The sequence below is a fragment of the Carettochelys insculpta genome, chromosome 9 (genome assembly GCF_033958435.1).
Source record: "Carettochelys insculpta isolate YL-2023 chromosome 9, ASM3395843v1, whole genome shotgun sequence".
In the NCBI taxonomy this organism is placed as follows: Eukaryota; Metazoa; Chordata; order Testudines; family Carettochelyidae; genus Carettochelys; species Carettochelys insculpta.
This window is the reverse complement of record NC_134145.1, coordinates 60474354-60493193: the sequence shown is the minus strand read 5'-3', so window position 1 is coordinate 60493193 and position 18840 is coordinate 60474354. Positions and strand designations below refer to the sequence as shown.

At 56.4% G+C, this 18840-nt stretch overlaps 1 protein-coding gene across 1 annotated transcript in view; it reads right to left on the bottom strand.

Annotated features, from left to right (window-relative positions):
• The window catches only part of BRINP2 (BMP/retinoic acid inducible neural specific 2), a 45802-nt gene extending 30618 nt beyond the window's left edge, over nt 1-15184 (bottom strand). The window contains exon 1 of the mRNA XM_075002929.1: nt 15003-15184. The gene's annotated coding sequence lies outside the window, so the exon portion shown is untranslated. The remainder of the gene's footprint in view (nt 1-15002) is intronic.
• Between the last annotated feature and the right edge of the window lie 3656 nt (nt 15185-18840).

Genomic DNA, 18840 nt, shown 5'->3' with positions numbered 1-18840 from the left:
GAACGCTTATGCTCCAAAATATCTCTTAGCCTATATGGTGCCACAGGACTTCTTGTCTGTATCTTCAAAAACCACAAACTCTGCTACCCTTCCAATACTTGAAGGCATGAGAAGGAATTCTTCTGCTCCACTCTGTGCTGATTAGGCTTCAGCTGGAGTATTGTGCCCAGAGCTGGGTGACACATGTCAAGAGAGATGGAGAAATTGGAGAGGGTCTAGAGAAGAGCAATCGAAATAACTAAAGGTCAAGAGAAGGTGACTGGAAGAATTGGGGTTTCTTTAGTTTGGAAAAGAGAAGACTGAGTGGGGGTGGGTGGCGTGACAACACCCTTTTAGGTACTTGAAAACTGTTACAAGGAAGAGGGAGGAAAAACTTGTTCTCCTTAACTTCTGATGAGACAAGGAATGGGCTTAAATTTATCTTCCTGTGACTCCATGACCGAAAAGCCATGCAAGGGAGGTTTAGGTTGGACAGGGAAAAAGTTCCTAACTGTCAGGCTGGCTAATCAGCGGAATAAATTGCCCAGGGAAGTTGTGGAATCTCCATCACTGGGGATTTTTAAGAGCAGGTTAGCCAATCCCCCAGCCAAGGATGCTTTTGGTATAATGCCATGAGGGCAGGGGACTGGACGAGAGGACCTCCTGAGGTCCTCTCCAGTCCTATGACTCTGTTAATGGTGGGGTAGGGCACCTAGACAGCTGAATCTCTGGCCTCCCACCAGCTTCGCTGGCATTTTCAGCAGAATAAGCTCCTAGCCCTGCTGGTGGAGCAGACCCATGTCCAAGAACTGGGCTGACAGAGACTCTGTGTTCCCTTCCTGTAACAAGTCCCAAACCCTGTTGGCGGAGGAGAAAACCTGGCACTTGTGGTCCACGTACTCCCCAGAGGTATGAAGAAAGGGAGCCTCCTACTTCACGATTTATTTTTCAGTCTCCTGACTAAGTCAGATTCAGGGGATGAGATAAACCTAGGCTGCTCTTGTGGCTGATCTTCCTAGGGGAAAGAGCTACAGGGACGTAGATGGGCCTCTGACGCTTCTTTTGGGAGGCTCCCCCAGCTCAAAGCACTGTTGAAAGGCCTGCCTAGAGAAACCCTGTGTTAGCCCCCAGGGATCATAAGAACAGCCACACTGGGTCAGACCAAAGATCTGTCCTGTCCAATGTCCTGTTGGCTGACAGTGGCCAATGCCAGATGAATGAACAGGACAGGTCATGGTCGTGTTCCCTCCCCTGTCACTCATTCCCAGCCTCTGCCAAACAGAGGGAGGGACACCCTGCCTGGCCACCTTGGCTAAAACTATGGATGGCCCCTATCCGTGATGAACTTATCTAGCTCAGTTTGAACCCTGTTCAAGTCCCGGCCTTCACAATGTCTTCTAGCAAGTTCCACAGGCTGACTGCATTGTTAAACCTGCTACCCATTAATTCCATTAGGTGACCTCCAGTTCTTGTGCTATGGAAATAAGCTGGTAATGTTTTTTTTTTCCAGACCAGTTATGATTTTAGAGGCCTCAGCATACACCGCCCCCTCTGAGCCTCCTCCCTGCTGAGTGGGGAAAGTCCCAGTCTTTTTAACCTCTCCATCGGCCCCTGTTCCAAACCTTTAATATTTTTGTTGCCCTGTTCAGAACCTTCTCCAATGCCAAGCGATCTTGTTTTTTGAGATGAAGTGACCGCAACTGCACATGCTATTCAAGATGTGGGTGTAGGATGGGTTTACATAGAGGCAATAAGTTGTCTTCTCTGTCCCTCCCTCTAATCTAGGGGATGGAGGGAAGTGAGTACAGCGGGTGCGTCTTTATTTCTGTGGTTCTTGGGACTGGTTACCCCTCTGCAGGTGTGGGAAGTGGTGGAGAGCCTGTGCTGGCCTTGTGAACTGGAATCAGAGGTGTGTTGACAGTGCAACTGCTCCGATTGATGAAAGGGGGTGACGTGCTCTAGCTGCTGTCAGCTGGGGCCCCGGGGGGTCTGTTGCCCTCAGGCCAGAGAGTGCTGCAGGGGAGGAAGGGGGAGGAGAGCTCCCTCCAGGCTTCACCCTGCTGTGGGAGCTGTTATCCCCTCCTCTGGGCCCTGTGTTGAGCTCCCCTGGCACTGCTGAGCCAGCTGAATGGAAAATGTAACAAGCAATTCACTGCTGTGATCATCTCTCCCTGGGGCCCAGTAGCAGAGAGGAGGGGGAAGCCTGCATCCAAGCAACTGGTGCTGGTAGATGATGCCGGGGCCCAGCTGGCCACATGACTTTTCACTGTTAACCTGCTGCAAGGGAACGCTCAGAACTGGCTCCTGCATGAGAGTCGGGGACCTAAATGCCTTCAAGGGTCTGGGCCCAAGAGACTGGGGGCTTAATCCTGTGAGGAGCTGAGGGCCCCTCAACTCCTACTGACTTCAGTGGTGACTGAGGACTGCTGGCAGCAGGAGGGAGCCCTTGCTGAGTGAAGAGTGAGCTGAGACTAGAGCTGGGCAGGCGACTGCCCTCCAAGGCAGAGGGATGTTTTTTGGGGACTTAGCTACAAATCCTCTCTTGTCCCTGTACCTGGCTTCCTCTCCTCTGCCCGGGTTTGTCCTAGGGCTGCCAGGGCACCAAGCAGCGCCTGGACCAGGATGGCACAAAGCAACCCTGGCCCTGAGCTGCAGCAGAGGGCTGGGGTGTCTGATGCAGAATCAGGGCCACGTGTTTTGCAGAAGGACTTGTGCTTTCCCTGAGCTGAGGTGACCTGGAGGCTGCTAGACTCCCAGGGGGTTGGGCTCTGTTCTCCATTCATTCCCCAGGGAGGATCCCCAGGATACGGGTGTGAGCCTATGAGGGAGGAGAACCAGGCGCTGGGATTTTGCTCTGGACACAGTGGGGAACTCAGGCTGTACCTGGCCATCTCTGAATCAGAGGGGCAGAATATTTTCACAGAGAAGATGCCCAAGTCTAGCCTTGCCATCCTAGACAGGATGGGTGGTGTAATGGTTTGGGCACTAGCTGGGGAGCTGGGTTCAAGCCCCCCCGCCACAGTCTGCTTGTGTGCCCCTGGGCAAGTCACTTAGCTTCCCTGTGCCTCAGAGCCCCATCTGTCCCAAAGAGATCAGAGTAGGACCTCAATTGCCTAGCTCTCTGCTGCAGAAAGGGCCAGCTACAGCCACCAGTGACCTGGCTGTACTGACACACCCTGCCTGCTAAGCACTCCCAGGCAGCCCTTGCCATTCATAAAAACGCGTTGTGGCTCCTGGGAGCTGGGGGAGGCATGTGCACAGAGCCACGGGTGACAGATCTCTAGGGCATTCTGACGTTCCCAGGGATCTGATAGATCTGACTGACAGGAGACATTTCCTGTGCTTAATTCCACCCTGTGACTTCTGCTTTTGCAGTGTGTCCATCCACCCGTACCGCAGGCTGGAGCCCTGATATCCCAGATAATTCCACTGACCTCAAGGGAGCTATGCTGGGTTACAGCAGCTGAGGATCTGCCCTGCCCTACCTAACTCTGTGTGTGTGTGTGTGTGTGTGTGTGAGAGAGAGAGAGAGAGAGAGAGAGAGAATATTCCTGTATTTGAGCCGTCTCCAGCTGCCTGCACATCCTTGCCACAGTGAGATGCCCCTGGATTAATTTTGTTTTCATGTGGCTCCTTTGTTGCTAAAAATCCAGGTCCCTGCATGGTGTGGGGAGACCCAGGAGGTCTGAAGCTTGGCGCTCGGGTCGGGGGTGACCAGATAGGAATAGTCCTGGTATTTGGGGCTTTGCCTTATGTAGGCACCTGATAGACCTTATATGGCCCACTGCGGGGGCTGCAGTGCCCATTCTTCCAGTGCCTCCCCAGAAAAGCAGGGGGATTGGGGCCATGTTCTCTCTTTTTTTTTCATCCATGGCTGGAATAAATCTTGTTACAAGCACTGTGGAATATGCAGAGGTGCACCACAATAGAAACACAGGCTGTTGGTTCTGGGTGCTCTGCTAGTCAGCTGGGGGGCACCTGAATCTCTCCTGGGTGGGCCCTCCCCCAAGTGCTCAGCGTGGAGGGAACACTGTTTGTCACCCAGTCACAGGGGTTGGGAGTCCTGGGGCCACCGTGTAGCACAAGGGGAGATACACGCACATCATCCACGAGCTCCGAACAGGAGCTAGCAGGCAGATGGATTCAGGTTCAACAGAGGGGACCCTCCCTCCAGACGCTGGGCTCACAGCAGCAGGAGGGAAAACGATGCAGAAAATACAGAGCTGTGCTGCTTCCCTCTCTAGCAGGGGCTGACAGATGGTACCTCGGCCCCGGTGCACGCACTCTGAGCATTTTCTTGTGGGGGCTGGACGTGAGGCAGAGCAGCCAGGCACGCCGACTGCAGGCGCCCAGCACCACAGCTGCTTCCAAAGGCACAGGGGAGGGTGATGTGGCACGGCTGGGCCCAGACCGGAGCAGAACTGGCTCTGTGCATACGCGGGGGAGAGGCTGGCAGGCCATTTGCCGGCAGCACTGTAGCTGGGGCGATCTGTCAGTCCGCATGAAGAAGCAGGGGCCCAAATGCTATCCGGCTAATCCCCCTGCAAGCTCTGCTCCCGGCTTCATTGTGAGTTCGTCTGAGAAGCAGCCTCTGGAGATCAAGGTTTACATGGCACGTTGCCCCAGGGGCCTTGTGTGTGTAACCACCGACAGGTGGAACCGAACCTGGGACCTCTGGAGCTTCGTGCAGGAGCCTGTATCGTGTGAGCTAAAAGCTGGTCGGCTCTCAGCTAAGCCTGCAGCAGAGACTCCGCTCTCTCCACAAGTGGGCTGGGTTCCACGCCGTGGGCCAGGCAACCACGCCCAGTCAGGGTCTGGGGGACGGGTGTGGGAGTGTGAATTTGTCCATTCCTACGCCCGCCCTGCGTGGGGCGGCGCTGGGTTGTGGGGACATTCACGTGCGGTTTGTGTGGGTGTGTCTCGTTGCATGTGCCACGTGGGGGGGGGGCTAGTTCCTAGCAGAGTCGCATGCGTGGGCACCTTAGAGCCGCGTCTACGTTACCATGCCGCTTGTGAAAGGAAGGGGCTAGTGAGTGAAGGTGGAAGATGCTAATGAGGCTCTGCCATGAATATGCAGTGCCTCATTAGCATAATGGCGGCCCCAGCGATTTGAAAGTGCTGCTTTCAAATTGCAGGCAGCCTGTGCAGCCGGGGGCCTTTTGAACGGACCCTCCCCCAGTCTTCGAAAGCCCCTTATTCCTATTTGGCTTCAGGAATAAGGGGCTTTCGAAGACTGGGTGGTCCTTTCGAAAGGCCCCTGTCTACACGGGTGGTGCGTGATTCAAAAGCGGCACTTTCAAATCACTGTGGCTGTCGTTATGCTAATGAGACTCTGCATATTCATGGTAGAACCTCATTAGCATCTTCCAACCCTGCTTATTACCATGCCTCTTTCGAAAGGAAGAGGCTAGTGGAGGTGTAGCCTACGTTTCCCTGCAGAAGCCTGGTTCTGGGGTTGAGGCTGAGCAGAGGCTGTTTTTGTTTTAAATAGGGACAGTCCTGATAATGGGGCTTTTGTTTTTTCCCCCACCCCCATTGTTCTTTCTCACACTTGCTCACCCTGAGTCACCTCTGTGCTCAGGAACTATTGCTGAACCGGTAGCCGAGCTTGCCACCATTTCTGGTTCCACAGATTCCTTCTTCTGAAGCAATGGACGTCTCTGTGGGAAATAGCTGAGTCTGAGGGTGGATTTTCCGTGCAGAGCCCCGGAAATATTCAGGCTTCTGATGCCTAGTTGTTCTCCCCCTGGGCCGAAGAAAACTGGCACCAGAACCGAGCCAGCGTTTTGTCAACTTTTGCCACGGGAACAGAGCTTGTTTCCTGGGCAGTTCTACCAACCCCTGTGTTCGCCCCTCCTAGCCATCCTCTGCCCCCCACCTTCCCTGCCCTGGGTGACTTGACATCCCCTCTCCCCCACCGCCTTGCACAAGCTGACTGTCCAGATGGAGCTTGCACTAAGATAAAACCAGGGGGCTGAAATAAATGACCAGCCACTGGCTGGGCAGTCAGGAAAGCTCCCCGCCCAATAGGAGATACTGAGATGGTAACCTCCCTCGCTCTGGGGCACCTATTCCCAGGGGTAAGGGGCTGGAGGTACAACCAGCAGCTAGGTGGATAACGAAGGAACCTGGCTGACTGGGGTTGATGGAAGGTGAGAAATAACAGGATTAGACAGCAAGTTAAATTGAGTCCTGCAGACGTGCCTCACAAAGAGCATCCAAGCAGCCGAGCCTCCTTCCCTGCAGTTGCTAATTCATCTCCACTGCAGGGAAAGGAAAGACAGCTGGGGCTGGGGAGGCAGGATGTGGGGGTGGGGGCAAATCAACTCCCAGGCTTTTGCAGCAGATCTCTGCATCTGATGTAGCTCCTCACCCTCGGAGGTGCTCTTAAGGAAGTGCGGGTTTCCCGTGTAGGAACAGGAGAGGCCTCTGTTGTGAGCAGGGACTGGGCACTGTGTGCACACATGGTGAGAGACAGCCGCTTGCTCTGAAGAGCTCGCACTCTGGACAGGAGCAGGGAAATGATGGGAAGAGATTTGGTTTGCCCAGGGTCATGGAGTTAATCTGCAGCCCAAGCAGCTGCCTTCCTGTGATCTCCTGCCTTCTAAGCCAGCATCTGAACCTCAAGATCTATCCTCCTTATGCCTCTGGTGGGACAATCTCCAGGAGAGGAGGGCATCTGGTTAACCCACATCCTGAGACGAGGTACTTGGTTATCTGCCAAGTACTGCATCCTAACAGCCCTGCGGTGTGACCCTGCTCCCTTGCAAGTCAATGGGAAACCCGTCCCCAGAGATGTACGGTTACGCCGTACCTCGGGTGCAGTGCGATTATTAAGACATTAGCTAATTGTCAGGGACATTAACACTGATCTTTCGTCAGGCTATGTACATTTTCCAGATCACTTTCTGCAGTAGATCAAATATAATTTAAAGCGAAGCCAAGACGCCTTTTGGAACTCACCAGGGCCAGATCCCCAGTGAGAATGAAGTGCCCTAGCTCCAGTGATTCAACCCCAATTTGTCCCCGCTGTGGATCTGGCCTCTTGGTTTCTATTCACTGTCCTACAGGCCGGGTCGTCCTAGGGCCGGCTCTGACTCAGGACCACTGCTCCCCAGCCAAGGCCACCTGCTCTGGGTGTTGTAGTGATTTACTGTGGGTCCCCAGCCATGTGAGTTACCCCATTTCTGCCCCACCCCCCCAGTGTATTTTCCATGTTGCCAAAAGCCAGCATAAGCCCCTGGTGACTGGAGCCCAGCATATGTGAAACGTACATTCTGGATAATCTACTTATCCAGTGCAGAGCAACTCGGAGCAGTTGCCTAGACAGCTGCCCCGACTGCGGGAGGACGCAGTCGATGTTTGCAGAGCCTTGTTATGCGGCGCTTTGGGGCGTACGTGAAACTGGTCTCCAGCTGCAAATTGCAGAGGGAGGCCGAAGGAGATGAAATTGCTGGGGGGAGAGGGGGAATTCAGCCTGGGGCTCTGTTCTGGGACGAAGGAGCCCCCCCCCCGATTCAGGCATCACCTTCATTGCCTGCAGCATTTAGCTTAGAGTGTGAGGGTCGCCCTCTCTATGCTGGTGAGAGGTGCCACCAGGTGGTCCCTTTTCAGCTGGGGGTGTGGGGATCTCATTAAAGCCCCCTTGGCATGTGGGGCAGAGGCGCCAGCCTGGGGCAGGGAAGCTGGTGGTTCAGGAAGACAGGGTGAGCAGGTCTCTCTGGCTGTGGGAATCGCCATGCTGGGCTGCCGACCTGTAGCCTGAATGACCGTCTAGTCCTGGGCGTTCATACAGGAGCTGGACGGCCACCGTGTCTTCTAGACTCCACCCTACCACAAGTAATAACAAGGCAGATGGCTAGGCCCCCTGTTCCTCCAATAGAGTTCTTCAGGCAGGAGGCTCCCTCAGGCCAGTCCAACACTACACCCTCACCCCCCGTTCTTGGGTCATTGTTGAGCTCCAGAGCCCAGCACTTCACTCATCACTAGCGGCCTCTTCCCTCCAGGGGGTGCTGCAAGGCAGGCTGTGGGGAGGCAGCAGGAGTGACAGATACTGGCTTAAGCAAGGTGCGGGGAAAACGGAAAGGCAGAGGCGGTCTTTGCCCTGGAGGCCGACCCTCCAACCCCCTGGTGTCCAACAGCTCTGAAGCTGAGGCTACTGCTGGCATGAACTAGCCCCGTTACACTGGAAGTGTAAATACTTCTGTGAGAGCGTCTGAACTTTTTTTTTTTAACTCTACAAAGTTGTGGTTTTTGACTTTTTTTTTTTAAAAAAAAAAAAAGGTTTGAATGCAACAATTTTGTTGTTGTTGAAGCCAACTAGCTGGCCTCACCCATGTGAGTGAGCTCATGTTTTGGACACCACAGGTCTAACCAGACCAGCTGGAGGCGGCATGGAGAGGGGAAGTGGCTGACCCAACAGCTCTGGGACAAAGTCCAGAGCAGAACTTAAGTTTCCTGATGATGGGGGGGGGGGGGGGCCCCCCCGCAGGCCCTATCCACTGGCCCCTGCTGTAGCTCAGACACTTGCTGGTGTAGCTCCCAATGGCACAGGTGCACAGGGATGAGCGGCTCAGTGGGGCCAGCAGGAGGTGAGAGGTGGAGAAAGGCCGAGCGTGGGTGCTCATGCACCCCCTGGGTGCGCCAGCCCCACATCACCCATGGAGTCAGCCCCTGTGCTCCAGTACTCTGCTGGACAAGGGCTGTGGGCCTGCAGAGTTGCCACCTGTTCAGGGATCCCTTGTCATTGCCCCTTGTCTTAGGCAGCTGACCCGGGAAATCTGTTGCCTTCCCAGGACATGAGACATCCAAGTGTTTGCCGGTCATGCCCCCACAGGCTGCCACGGTGTCAGAGCCGAGGGCATGGGGCAGGCAGTGCAGGGGATGAATACAGCTGGTGCCACATACCAGTGAGTTCAGTGCCTGGGGCAGCTCCCCGGGGCTAGTGCTCTCTGCTGGGAGTGGGACAGTGCCCTGGGTATGCAGCTGGGTGTGGTGTGGGAGGCAGGCAGATGGCCTGGGGTTTGTAGCTCAGCAACAGCAGCCTTACACGGGGGATCCAGATGCAAACAGCACTGCCCTGCTAGAACTCACGAGGGCCCATCACAGAGCGGGGCCGGTCCCGCTGGTTGTGTCCCAGATGGAGGGGAACAGCTCCTGGACCCATGTCCAGGCTGAACTCCAGTGCTGCCTGGAGATATGTCAAGCCTGTGTTCAGGGAGCCACTCGAGTGTTCCCTGTAAAATGAGCAGTTGGGCAGCAGCCCAGCTGACTAGCAGAGCGCCCACAGCCGGCAGCTTGTGCTTCTACTGGCGGTGCACAGCCTCCCATGCCTTGGAGTTTGGAACAAAATTTATTCCACCCATGCACAGAAAAAAAAAGAGGGAACCCTGCTGCTCCTCATGCTTGTCTCCTTTAGGAGGCCCAAGGGTTCCTGCCCCACTTGTGCCCTTTGCTTTTACAGATTATACCCCTCTGGAGCTCCCCACAATGAATGGCTAGCCAGCACGGCTTCATTGCTCTGTAGATAATCTCTCCAAGAAGTAAAACAAGCCAGCAGTCGGGTAGCACTTTAAAGACTAAAAAAATAATTTATTAGGTGATAAGCGTGTGTGAGGCAGACCCACTGCTGCAGATCTGAAGAAGTGGGTCTGCCCCACGACAGCTCATCACCTAATAAATTATTTTGTTGATTTTTAAAATGCTACATGACAGCTGGTTTGTTCTCTTGCAGTACAGACTACCACAGCTACCTCTCAAGGAAACGTCGAAGAATCCTCCATCTCGCTATAGGTTGAAGCTCTCTAATCCGGCACCCTCAGGACCTGACTGGTGCTGTAACAAGAGAATTTGCTGGACCACAGAAGGTCTGTATTGTTTAGCCCATTCCAACGCTTCCACTGCTGACTGGGCTCTGAGAAGACATTGAGGGGTAAATTACAGCTAAAAACAGGACAGAACACTGGAGCCAGGACTGGTGGCTGGAAACAAACTTTATGGGACCACAGGGAAACTTGGCCACACCCATGACAAATAGTTGCCTGGTAACTCAAATCCTGCCGGATTAGGGATGTTGCCAGACTATTGGGAATTTGCTGGGCCGGTGAGGGTTTGAGAAGCACAGGTAGCGGCGTGTGCAGTTATCTTGACAGTCGCATGCTGGCACCGTGCTTCAGGAACTCGGCCTTCTGCTGTGAAGCCCCCAGCAATGCCATACCTTATCTGCCCGTTGCGCGCGCCCGCCCTCCCAATATGGTTTGCCAGCTTAAAGTGGCAATAGTGCTGCACCAACAGCTGTAGCCTTCTGATCTTCTCATCTATGAATCTGCGTGTGATGGGGGCAGGTGCTTTAATTTGGATTGCAGAGAAAAGGGGTGTTCTTTGTCTCTTTGGTTTGTTTGCTTTCTGTATTTCCCAAGCCTGCTGGGGAAGGCAGTGTCTCAGCCATCAGTCAAACTGTCTCCTGGCCCTTACCAAGAGAGTGGCTTAAAAAGAGAGGGGTGTGTGTGGGTTTTTTTTAAGGGAACTATTTGGCATCTACTTTGAGCCTTTAGGGTTCATGCTGTCAGGCTTTTGTTTGCTGCCACGAGAGCTGAAAACATGGGGCAGCTTTACAATAAACAGGCTTTCATTTAAACCAATGAGATTGACATAATCCCAGGAGTCTGGGAGCTGGGGATTTAAGAATGCTGTAGAATCTGCTTCCCCTGTTGCTTGTGCAGGTTTTTCTTAGAGCCACAGGGAAGCCAAATGGGACTGTAAAACCACAGTCACTGGCAGGGGGCTCAGAGGCAGCAATATACCTGAAACTGCTTTTAAACCTGTGCTGTCTGGGTTTCCGGTTGGTTAGTGTCCTGATGATGTATAGGTGCAGACTCGCCTGAGCTGGGGAATTCCAATTCCCTGCGCTGATGTTGCTTAGTACCAAGAGGGTGGTTCAGAGGACAGCTGGCAGACCTGTGGCTCACCCTGTGGGAGGCCAGTGTTTAGTCCTATGGTGGCTGTGTGGATGCCCAGCTGGCAGAGGCTGCTAAGACACGTGATGGATGCCCTTGCTCGACAGGGCCCCTCCCTTTTGGGCAGTTGCTGTTTTGGGGGTCACCGCTGGTCGCCCATAGTCGGTCCAGGCACCGGGGCGCTGCGCCACCACAGCTTTCTCCCTTGGTGTATTTTGCACCCTCCGCAACTCCCGTCGGGTGTGACGCTGGCGGAAACTGACACAGGCTGCGGGCAGGCCCCTCGCAGGGAGGGGCAGGGTGCAGCTGGCCAGCCGGGCAGCCAGGGAAGAATACAGCCCTCACAAAGGAAGCAGCAGGAGGGCTGGGGCGTGTGGCTCTGCCCTGAGATCAGGGCCCTCTGTCTCCTTTCCCACGCTTGGCTGGGCTCAGCACCGAGCGAGAGGGAAGAGTGACACCTGCTGGTTCCTCAGCCCCTCCGCTGGCACCACCCTGGATTTTCCGAGGACTACGCTCACCCGAATGCTGGCCCAGCCTGGCCCCTGTGGCTTGCGGGGGCTGGTAGGTTCATAGCACAAGGCCCCGTGTGGCTGCAGGCAGCACCCTGCTCCCTAGAAGGGGGCAAAGTGCCTTTCCCACTGCCGGTGGCATGTGTCATTGAGGAAAAAGAGGTGAGAGTAGAGGCAGGTGACCCAGGGCGCTCAGGAGTGTGGGATCAGAATTGCCATGGAATGAGGCAGCAGGGCACTGGGAGTCTGACTGCTGAAGTCAAGGAAAGAGCAGCTGGGATCTGTGGGGAAATCAGCTGAAGCTGAACTCAGGTGCCAGTGAATTGGCCACTCTCGGCTCCAAGGGGGAGAGAGCAGAGGTGCCATGAACGCTTCCTCTCTGGGCCGGGGGTGGGGTGGGCTGGCAAATATTAACCCATGGGCCGTTCTTTTCAGGTTGGCAAGTGTCAGCCAGTGCCCATCGGCCAGGACCTGGGCAGCCTGGGTTTGCCTGTCAGAGATCTCCAGCTGAAGGAACAGAGCGCCCCTTGTTGCATTGCAGTGTGAATGGCTGGCTAAATACAGAAGCAGCTTCCCCTCCCCTGGTGTTCACACCTCCAGATCAACTGTGGGTAGTAAGCCTCACCCTTGCTGACTGAGCTAACCTTGTTATCCCCACCCTTGCTCTGGCTTATTTATACCTGGCCCTGCAGATTTCCAAGACCAGCATCTGATGAAGTGGGTCTGTGCTCACGAAAGCTCATGCTCAAAGCTTTTCTGTTAGTCTATAAGGTGCCACAGGACCCTTCATCCTTGTTGCATTAGGGTTTCGTTAACAGACCTGTGCTGTGCTGTGATGCTTCCTACACCTTCCTGCCCCAGAATTCTGCATAAAGCCCAGTGCTACTGTAATCTTCCAGTCTATCCCTCTCTGTCTTCAACAGGCCATCAAACAGCCAAGTACATTTCCTAGACCCAGGATCAGTCCTGCACCCCAATTTCCCAGGCCACTGTACCCTACTCATCTCGCATTTCTCTTGGATCCCAGCATTTTCCTATGTATAAGTACCTGAGAATCACCAGCCATCTCCATATCTTCCCTATGTTCTTTTCAACATCCCACCACCCTTCCCCCGGGGCTAGTGCCCTATACCTGCCCTACACGCCAATGGACTTCTCTGACTGCAGTACTCTTCCTTTACCCCCACTACCCAAATACCCTTCCCACTTCCTTTTGCTGTTGCTTTACTTCTCCGCTCTATGGAGGGTGCCCCTCATTCACATGGCCTATGATTGCCCAACAAGCAGCAAGGAATGACTCTTCCCAATGATGCAGGGCAATGTAATTGCCCTCATGGACTAGAGAAAGCAGCAGAGGCAGAGAGAGACCCAGATCCTGGAAGATATTTATGTTCCTAACTTCTTCCAAGTCCAGTAGACATTCGGAGCCTAAATATCTTGGAGGACCTGGGCCTAGGGGAGTCGCCCGGTGTCAAAGGGAGACTGGCAAAGTGAGGAACTAATCTCACAGCCCCAGCCATGCCTGAGTTTGCTGGGCTCCTCCCAGCAGGCCCCTGTGGGTCAATTGCTACCGGACCCAGCTCCCTTTCTGCAGGCCCAGCAGTGACGGGAAACAACCATGCCAGTGCTACGAGGCATGAAGTTGTGCTGCTGGTGTGGATGTTTCCCGTGCTTGGTTCTCCCTTTACAACAACAATATGAGACCATTCCAGGCCGGCTTTCTGCCCGTCACTCACGCTGCTGCCTTTTGTCCCAGCAGGGCTTAAAGGGTAAGCTCAAGCAATGCACCGGCACAGACCTGCTGTTTAACAACACTGCTTGTGGGGAGAAAAAAGCACTGAATCTCCAAAATGTTTGAGACAGGCAAGGGGCGGGGGCAGCATGCAGTCAGCAGAAAACGCCCAGGCAGCTGTCTCCCCTCTCCCTGGGGGCTCTGCTATGCAGGCTGGTGAGCCACAGGCCCCTACAGCATCTCCTGAGCCCCGCCTGCTGAGTCTGCCGCACCTGGGGAGAGGAAGGAGTTGGGACGCAGGGACAGCGCCCCATAAACAACTTGCTTTGAAGCCAGGAGGAGGTGGTAGGCGCAGGATGGGCTTAAAGGTAGGGCCAGAGGATGGCGGCTGGCTTTAACACAAGAGGCTGAGCAAGGGGAATAGGATCGCCCAGGTATGCCCTGTCTTCCCCTGCCAAAGTACCGGGCTATGAAGAACAAGCTGCAGTCCAGCAGAACAGAACAGGGGGCCAGTGACTGCTCAGCCCCTAATGCTGCCTGACAGCTGTGTGTGTGTGTCACACACACACACACACACACACTCTTCCTCACATGCACCCCTGCTGCCTGCACAGCACACAGGACTTCTGTATGCCATTGGCAGCGTTTGGGGGACATGGTCCCTCACGGCTAAGATTCTGGGCTGGGCACGCAGAATGGTCAAGAGAGCAGATTTTTTTTTAAAAAAAGGACAAAGGTGGCAACAGTGCAGGACAAGGGAACCCTGCTGCAGGCTTCAGTCGTGCTCTGCCTTCCTGAGCCAGGGCAGCTCCAGAACCGGCCTGGATGCAGTGCACTTGAATTAGGTGTCTGCTTATCTGTCTCTCAGAGAGGCTGCCAGACATGTTAAGGTATCAGACAGAATACGCACCACAGACACAGGTACACACCCCACCCTGTCTCACTGTAAGGCTCCCATATCTTCATCTCCAACGAGCATTGATAGGGCAGCGACCGCTGTAGCATCTAGGCATTGTTTATAACAGTGGCACAACAGCCAAATCCCTGCCAGCACCTCCCCTCTGTGCACTGCTCCAGGCACAGGGTGTACAGCTACCATCAGATCACAGAACTCTTTGGGCAGGAGGTTAAGCCGCTGTCCAGCATCTGTTGGGACTGCAGGTGGGGTAGGGGGTCTCAGCCTGTCCCAACAGAGCCCTCTCTCCCAGCTGCCTGGGGACCAGCCAGGGCTGTGCTGGCAATCAGCCCCGTGGAAAAGGTCATGACCGCTGGGCTGGGCCCCCTGTTACAGGGGTGTTAGCAGTGGAAACAGAATTAGAGGACGGGAGCAGGAGCCCCCAAGTTTGCGTATTTGCGGCGGGGCGGGGGGGGGGCATCACTTTTTAGTGGCTGGGAAAAAGCAAATCTAACCCCCGGCCAGGCTCATAGGAGGTGGCCCAGGGACGGTGAATACAGGCCTGGTCCTATACACGGTGGGACAGGAGGGGGAAAATTAGTTCAGCCTGCCCCAGCTGCTTCAGGGCTGAGTGGCGGCGCAGGTTCTAATGCCAGGGCCAGTCCCCCTTGCAACAACCCGAGCCAGAGCTGCCCCTTCCGAGGAGGCTGCCCCGTCCCATCCCACCCCACCCCATCGCGGCCAGCTCCCAGCAGCAGCAGGCTTGCCCAGAAGCAGGCAGGGTGGGTGGATCTCTGTGCCTGGGGGTGGCCCCCACAGCCGCATCCCCCCTCGTTCTGCATGCAGGGGAAGGAGCCCGGGGTGCCCCGCGAGGGCCGAGGGTGCTGCGGCCCCGGCTTGCAGGGGTGCCCACCAGCTGCGGGTTGACTTACCCCAGGCAGGAGGAGTGGGAGCCCGCCAGGCACGGCAGGGAGGCGAGTCCGAGTCGGTGGAGCTCCAGGGGGCGGGCCCCGCCGCCTCAGTGGCCCCGGGGGCAGCTCTCCGGGCACGGCTCCCTCGCGAGCGGCGGCCCCGCAGCGCTCCGGGCGGCAGCCGGCCCTGCCGGGAGGGGGCTGCCCGCCATGCCGGGGGCTACGCTCCAAAGGCTGGCGGCGGGGCGGCTCGCTCGGGGACCAACCCCACCCCTTAGCGCCGGACGCCGCTCGGCCCGGCCCGCCGCTGGGTGCCCACCATCGCCCGCGGGGGGCCGGGTCCCGCGCCGCTGCGCACCGGCGGAGCCCAGCCCCTAGCGCGCCCGCCCAGCGCCCGGCCGGCAGCGGGCACTGCCGGGGTGGCGTTCGCCGCGGGCCATGCCGGCCGCTCGGGGCGGGGTGCGGGTGGGGGCGGGGGGCTGCGCTGCGCTGCGCGCCCCTTGCGCGGCCGGGCGGGCGCAACCCTGCGCGGCTCCTGCTGCTGCTGCTGCTGCTGCTGCTGCCGCCGCCGCTGTCACCTGCGCGCGGCCCCGGCGCTGGCGGGGCCCGAGATAACCGCGCGGCCCGCCCCGCCCCGCAGGCGGGCGGGCAGCCAATGGCAGGCTCGGCCAGCGGGCGCGCCGCCCCGGATTGGCCCGGCCGCGTGGCGGGGGCGGGGCCGGGGGTGGGGGTTGTGGGGCGCGGGGGGGGAGCGGACGGGGCGATCCCCGCTGGGCTGCGGCGCGTGCCAGGTGCGGGGCTCGGCTCGGCTCGGAGGGGGCGAGGTCGCCCGGCCGGGGGAGGTGGGGGGGCGGCGGGCTCGGCTGCTGCTGCCCCCAGCCCCAGGGATCGGGGGGAGCCGGGATGCAGCGGGGGTTGGGGAGGTCAGATCAGGGGCCCGATCCCGGGCACGAGACAGGCGGGGGCAACCCCGCGCCCCGCGCTCAGGCTGAGCTGGGGGAAGGAGCCAGGCGCAGCCCCCGCAACACTGGCCGCTCCGTCGCTGGGAAGGACGGCGGGTGGGGGTGGGGTGGGGGCTGCAATTTGCCGGGGTACCCATCCTATCCTGGGCTCAGCATTGGGCTCAAGACCCCCCCCCACAAACCCCCCGTTAACTCCTCCACCACCACCCCCAGCAGATCCTGAGCGTGGTACCCTCCCTCCCCCCACCACCTGGTGCCCCAAAGCCACCCTCTGGCTCAGCACTTGTCAGGATCAGGCCCCTCGGTGGCTGATCCCGTGTGGAGGAGGGGCCGCTGGGGGTGGTGGGAGAGGCGGCCGGGTGGGCAGTGAACAGCGGAAGACGAAGGCGGGGAAGGCAGGACTTGGGCCCTAGGGAGTTTCTTTCTCCGGTGGTACCGTGGGCAGCCTCAGCATAGCAGGGGATCAAGTGGGGCAGAGCTAAGGGGATTGGGGATAGGCCTGGCCCCTTGCATGAAGGACAGGGCTGTGCTCTGCTTCTACATCCTTCCCTCCCCACTGCCAGCCTAGCCCAGGGCTGAGTGGGACGGGGCGGCGCGTGGCCCATTTCGCCAGCAGGCTGTGGGAGATTATGCAGCGAAGTGGCTGGAAACAGGAAGGATTCGGAGATTTAGGGAATGTCGGGGAATTAGATACTGGGATTAGCCAGAGGGTTCGTGGAAAGCAGATGTTCGAATGGAACCAAGTTTGCAGTTCTGCCTGCCCCGGAGCAGGCACTGGGACAGATCCTGTTGCCTTCAAAGCGGCCCAGACTCTGTGTTCCTCGCTCTCTCGTCGAATATCAGGTGAAGTTCCAGGGCTTTGCCCTTCTTTTGAGGGCACTCAGTGGCCCAGGCCCAGCGTATAGAAACAATTACCTGGCACACCAGGAAGAGGATGGTGGCCAATGATGCTTCTTCTCGAGTCCAGTTTAACTCACTGCATATTGCTCTTCTGTGGAGAGAATGGGGCCTTCCTGGCGTGCTCTGGAGCTGGGGATGAATTTCCCAGGAGCTCAGGGCCATCACAAATCTCTCAGCCTCTGGCTCAACGTGGGGCTTCTTTGGGCAGCTTTCTGCAACCCTGGAACTTTTCCTTGCGACAAGCCCCGTTGCCAGCTTTGCCCACATATCCATTCGGGGCATACGACGACTGGACCTAACCATGCAGAGAGCTTGTTAAAACCCCACTCCACCCCATGCAGAGTGCCCCACCCTGGGAAGGGATGAGAAAGAGAGTGAATCACGCATGAGGGGTGTTCATCCTTGCAGAAGGCGTAACTGGAAGGTGCTCTGGTGATGAGGGTAATATGTGAACCTACCCCACCTGCAATGGAAGCTGACTGGTCATATTCCTACTGGGCCAATGTGCTTTGTCTGCCCCTTCTAGGGCTGCTTAGGGAAGGCTGAGCAAATGGAGTCCATGAGCCACTGCTCACTGGAGTTGCCAGACCAGAATCAGATCCATGGGCCCTCTAGTCCGGCGTCCTCTCGCCAACAGTGGGCAGCACCAGCTGCTTCAGAAGAAACCAGTTATGGGATATGCTACCCCCAGGGAAAGTTTCCTTCCCATTCCCAACAGCTAGAAGTTGGCTGCTTATGCTGTGGGGCAGGTGGGTTTCTGTCCTTCACAAGGGTCATGAGTTGCTGTAATTCTCAGTATTATAAATCTGTCACACCCATACACACCCGGTCCTTTTAGAGTCCTGCTTCTTTTTTGGCCTCAGTGATATCTTGCGGCAATGGGTGCCCCAGGATAGTTTTGTGTGATGAAGTATTTCCTGTTACTGGTGTAAACTGTGCTGCCTTTTCATTGAATTGAATGTCTCCTTGTTCTTCCTGTAAGGGAAAAGTCAACTTCTCTTGCTACAATAGCCAATGGAGCTACACGTGTCTAACATTTCTGGGCAGCATGGTAGATCACCCCGATCCCTCATCATGGTTGTCTGTGTGGAAGTCCTGGGTTATTTGTATTGTCTAGCTAAGATGCCCTGGTGAGGGGAGACCTTGCCAAATCCCTACGTGAATGCATCCCCTTTCCCAGGATCCCTCAGACAAAGCTGCTGTCTGAATTGGGATCGGATGAAATCTCTTCTTACTAGCATGCCCAAGGCTACACCAGCTTCCTCCGGGCAAAACTGTAGCCCGTAACTGACAAAGCTTGCAACATATTCTTAGAGCAAATGCAGCCAAGCCAGTCCTCCCCCAAGTGAAAGCACGTGCAAGTCACTCTGAGCATGAACAACATCCATTTATATGGGAGAAACTGAGTTATGCATGAATCTGGAAAAGGACGGCTGCGTCATGCATTTGGCCGGCTCCTTTATTGTGAGGAAAGCCACCCTTTAACAAAGGATGATGGCACAGCTGTTGCATAGCACTGACTCCAGAGAGGTGTTTCTCCTGGTGTGGCCACTAAATAAAGCACGTGGCAGAGATGACAGGTTGCAGAAGTTTGGTGGCTGCTCACTCATGGAGCACCTTCCGTTTAGTGCATCTTCCAGAGAACGACTGGCTGTTAGCCCAAAGGAGGCAGATCTATTGTCTCCCTTAATGTTAATGGGAACGGGTCTCCTCCATTGCCCCTGGAAATGCCAGGCTGTGAGCACTCAGGGACAGAGGCACTGCCCATTGTCCTGGTAAGTGTTTGGCTACATGGTGCATAGTGCTGGGAGCGCCCATGGCATTCTGCAAGTAATGAGTCCTGGGCTAATGTCAGGTCCCACTGGCCACCCTCTTCATCATGCCAAGACTCCGGGAGACTGACGCAGGGACACAAGGAAAATAATACAGGCGGAAGTTTAAAAACCTGTGGCACGAGTGGGCATCCTGCTTTTGGGTGTCCCTCGGCTGGGCCGGGC